The 4,795-nt window shown below is 57.1% G+C and overlaps 1 protein-coding gene across 1 annotated transcript in view; it reads right to left on the bottom strand.

Moving 5' to 3' along the window:
* The window catches only part of FOXB1 (forkhead box B1), a 2,349-nt gene extending 1,602 nt beyond the window's left edge, over positions 1-747 (bottom strand). The window contains exon 1 of the mRNA XM_027903979.1: positions 367-747. The gene's annotated coding sequence lies outside the window, so the exon portion shown is untranslated. The remainder of the gene's footprint in view (positions 1-366) is intronic.
* Positions 748-4,795: the final 4,048 nt, after the last annotated feature.

Genomic DNA, 4,795 nt, shown 5'->3' with positions numbered 1-4,795 from the left:
GGGTGAGTCCGAGAGGTTTTGCACGGACACCCGGTCGGGGCAGGCGGTGGGTCTGGGGCCGGGCTGGAGAAAGAAGGACGCAGGGAAGGGGGCACGATGGACCTCAGCCCTCGGGGTGGGGGCGGGGGGGTTGGAAGGATGGGGGCAGGAGAAAACAGCCCGGAGCTGTGTGCCGCCGGCAGGGGAAAAACGGTGTGCCTCTCCCAGCTCCGGCCTCCCTGAGCCCGGCCTTCCCGCTGCAGCCCGCGGCCGTAAAGTTACTCTAGTGATAGCTCTGTCTTCTGGTCTCGGCGAGGAGGAGAAGGGGACCCCATCCCCTCCCCTCCCCTCGTCTCCCACTCCATGCTACCCCCCGCATATGCCCACCTTAGAGTTGCTGGAAGTTGACAGTCCGCATCCGGGACGCAGCTGAGAGTCCGGGCTCCTTCCCACCCCGCTCCTCCGGCGTGTCTGTCGCTCCTTTCGCGGCCACTCTGCTCCGGTTTAGTCCTGAGGAGGCAGCGAGCTGGCTTGGTTTTGGGAATCCTCTTGTACACCCCTCCCTTCGCCTCCGCGGGCTGAATCAGCTTCTTTTACACCACCGGCGGCTGGACTGGAGCAGAGGCTTGTTTGCTTCTCTGCAGCCGCGATGAGCTAAGTAGTTGCCTCCATGTCCTTCCTCTAACCATCTGATAGTTTTATGTGGTGACATGAGCAGAAAAGACCCCTGTAGAGGCGCTTCATTAATGTGCCACTTCTTTGCTATCATATGACAATCGCCTTGGGAGCAGGGGGAGGGGAGCGGGGAGGAGGGGGCTGGAGAGAAAGGCATAATCTGGTTTCATTTACACCTATTTACATGGACACCTTGGGCCAATGGGAATCATTTCCATTTGAAGACAAGGCGAGGGGTGAAAAGGCTCCGCCAGCGGAATTGCAGTGCGATGGTACCCGGTGGTTGGGGGTGGGGGGGAAGGTATGCACTAACCTCTCTGTGGACTTCGCAGGAAGCTTAGTCTGCAATTCACACTTACAAATGGAGGTACTGAGCAGTGGGATGTTTGACATGGAAATTGCTTGGCTGTGGTATTCTGTTTGTTCTGCATTGTTATCTGATTTGTATTGTTGGCTAACTTAAGGCGAGCCTTTTTCCCTGTAACGAGAGACTTTCTCTTTGCCAAATCCGCTCTCCCCGAGCGAAGGTTCTTTGGAGGAGCGATAAGATCGGGGCTCCTCGGTAGCCGCTGCCCCGGGAAGTTACTGTCCCCCCCACGCTCCACCCTTCCCCCCCCAGCCCATGCAGGGCTGGTTCTGCGGACCTGTTGGTGTAAAGCCGGTGGGAGTCACCCTAAATAATCCCAGCGAGCGGGCTCCCGGCCGCGGCACAGCCCGGTGTGCTCGGGAACGAGTTCCCTCCACGCCGCCGTTCTGCTCGCGGGGGCCGCGGAGGGTCCGCTCGCCCCTCCGCCCGGCCGGCCTCGGGATCGGGGGCGTCCCGCGGGGCTGGGCTGGGCTGGGCTGCCCGGTCCCTGTCACCGGTCATGGTGCTCTGTGTCCTCAGTTTGACGCCTTCTGCGGGATTTACGCGCTGTGTCTCAGTCTGCTGGCTTGCCTGTGTGCTGCTCGGCGCGCACTCGCGGGTGGACGAGCAGGCAGGGTGTGGAGCACCCGAGTCGCGGCTCTCTCTGCTCCACCGCTCTCCCTCCTCCCCGGGAGCAGAGGCCCGATCCTGGAAGCGCAGCCCAGACGAGCAGCTCGCTGCCAGCCTCGTGTCCGGGGGCGAGGATCAGGCCCGGAAGGTCCCAGGCTTGCCCTGGCACAGGGGGGGAAGTTTGTATGATGTGTATTCCCGAGGCTGCGGTGCATCCTGCCACCCTAGAGCCAGAATTAAAGATTGTCGCGGGAGCTGCGAGCCCTGGGAGGAAAAAAAGCCTTTGTGGTGAATACACATCAACTCCATTAACAGTGTTTTCGGAGTCGGTCAATAACTCACCAAAACGTAACTTAAACACGATGAATTTAGGAGATTAAACAATTTCATTAATATTGAAATGGCTGCCGAGGCTGAGCGCGCGCGCTTGAAATGCAAGCGCACGTTTTTCAATATTAACAGAAGTACTTGAAAAGAAGAATAATGTCACCTTCTTAATTCAGCAAAAATAGCCGGGCTGGGGGGAGGGAGCGTGGCGGCGGCTCCGCAGCGAGGCTGCTGCCACACGGGCTCTGCGGGCGCTCGGAGGGACCGTCCCCAGCAAGCGGGGCTCCCTCAAACCTGCCAGCCGCCTGGAAAGAAACGCGTTCCACACCGCGCCGGCCTCGTGTGTGTCACACCGCGCTCCCCTCCCGCCAACCCGCCTGCCCTCGCTCCCACCTAATCCCTCTCTCTCGGGGCAGGATGTCGTTTAGAGAATAACGAGCAAATAATTGTGTTTCTAGGACCGCGAGCAGCCGAGCGGCCCGCGCCGCCCAGCTAACGAGCCCTTTTGGAGGGAGACCTGCCGCATGGCACCCTGTGCCCCTGGCAGGGGAGGGCCCGGCGGTGTCTGTGCTGTTCAGAGCCCGGAGCTGCCCTGCTCGGCTTAACCCGCTCCGGGACGCTCCGTCCAGCCGGGCAGGGCAGGGAGGCAGCCCCAGAAATTTTTTTTTTTTTTTTTTGGGGGGGGGGTAAGAGGTGATGAGACGATGAACGTTTGTTAGAGCGTAGGAAAGACAACACTCTGAAATGAGGACAGATTCCTCCCAGCGTCCCCTAGGACACCACGCAGAAGGCGTCTATTTCTGTATCCAGAGCCCCCAAATATGCGGGTGTAAAGGGACACTTCCCTCCCACACACCCCCCCAGCCCCCCGTCCCCAGCTCCTGACACCCCTCCGGTCGGGTTTTGTTCCTCAGCCCAAGTTCACTCCTGGGATGCCCATCAAAAAGGCGGCTCAGACACAGCACGGGACTCAGGAAGATTCACTAAGTGACAAATTCTTTTCTTCCTCTTTTTGCCGGTACCTTTTCTTTTCGAAGAAAGAAAACAAAACAAAACAACCGCTGGTGCAAGAGGGAACCGCAAGCTGTAAAGTTAAAGAAAAGTCGACTTCCGTTGTCATTTGCTGCTCCGAGTGCGAACGAGGTATGGCTGAAAGGCGCCCGATTTTTTTTTCTTTTTTTTCTTTCTTTCTTTTTCTTTTTTTTTTTTCCGTTGCAAAGGAATGTGTGAGCGGAGGGGTAGGGCAGGCGAAGTCATTACAGCAATTGATACCCAAAGTTTCACCTCGTGTTAAGCACACAGCAGATGATGGACTTGGGAAATACAGGATTTAAATGCAACTTGTAGCGTTTGCCTTTTACTTTGAAAGGCAACACTAGGGAGGAGGAGAGGGTGCAAGTGAATCCAAATCCATTGTGTAGGACACCAAAACAAATAGACGTTTTTCTGAAGTCTAATTCAAATAAGGAGCTCAGAGGAAGTGTTGGGAAAACTGTATAAAATGCACATAAGTCAATTATATCAATGTGCAAACCCAATGGAAATCTATTTCGTGCAAGGGCCATTCAGCCCTTGCATGGAGCCCATCATGGACCACCTTTCTGCATGGAAGGTTTGCAATAGCCCCCTTTCCCACAAGCAGGACCACACACGTTTACAGATTTGGTAATAATTTATGCTAATTTTCCTCCATAAATCCACAATTCGCCTCAGTGGCAAGCAGGTCTGTTGAGAGAGGAAAAGGAGACAGAAAAGTGACAAATACAATATTGATTTTGAATCCTCGTGGCTGCAAGCAGGTGTGCAGCTTTGCAGAGGGGAGGAGTGGGAGAGGGGCTGTGGGGGGGGAAGCCAAGAAGTTTTCCAGGGACAGAAAAAAACCCTCTCCGTGTGAGAGAATAGCTCACAACCTTGTTAATATTTACAAACCAGTTGGGAGAAAGGAGAAGGGAGGGGGGGAAGTACCAGCTTCTTAGGGTTTCCTAGGCTGCAAAACACAATGCCAGGCTCTGAACAAGCTTCCCCCGTTTTGGAAAGTCAACTCCGGGCTGCTGGTTGTGGCTGCGTTGCGGCTAAGCCTCGCTCTCTTTTTTTTTTTTTTTCAGTAATGGTTCTACTTCTTTTTGCTTCTCGGGGGCCGGGAGGGAGAAGGAAGCAGAGAGATTTGGGGGTCTCCTGCTTTTCTGTGTGCTTGAATTCCCGGTGCGGTTTCCCGAGGCGCTGGGAACGGCGGGGCTTTGTCCCACCCCACATTCTTCACCGAATCTGCCACTTTGGCGTGAAACTACTTAGCGCCCTTTCAAAAGGATTTTGTTCCTTTCCCAATGAGCACTAAACAAACTCCCTCTGCCTGTCAAGGCTGGACTGAGAACCGCTCCCCAAACCTGTATTCCCGATGGTTTGGGATACTCAGTGCGCTTTGTGCCCGCGGGGGCCCGGGCCCTGCTGCGCCCCTCGGGGCGCTGGGCTCGGCCACCTCTGCCCCGTCCTGCCTTGCCCTGCCGCCCGCTGGCTCCTGGCCGCTGTCACCCTCCTCAGAGCCGCCTGCCCGTTCGCGCTGTCCTCGCCCGCCCCGTCGGCGATTTCCAGCGCCACCGGCACCCGGCACTTGTCCCCGCTGCGCCACCGCCGGGGCGGCACCGGCTGGGCCCCCTGTCCCGGCTTAGTGCCATCGCTTCGCTGGGACCACCCGAATTCCTTAAGCTCGGGAGGAGGCTGCTGCTCCCGCTCATCGCTCCTGGGGCTGGCCCGGAGCACCCGCTTCCTGACCTCAGCCTGTTTCCCGGGAGAGCTCTTTTTCCTCTGCCGCCGGCGGTCAATCCACGCGCGGGTAAGCGC

Source organism: Empidonax traillii, unplaced genomic scaffold (genome assembly GCF_003031625.1).
Source record: "Empidonax traillii isolate 1590-97213 ecotype Southwest subspecies unplaced genomic scaffold, ASM303162v1 scaffold1003:size212415, whole genome shotgun sequence".
In the NCBI taxonomy this organism is placed as follows: domain Eukaryota; kingdom Metazoa; phylum Chordata; class Aves; order Passeriformes; family Tyrannidae; genus Empidonax; species Empidonax traillii.
The sequence above is the reverse complement of the archived record's forward strand: the minus strand, read 5'-3'. Positions and strand labels throughout refer to the sequence as shown.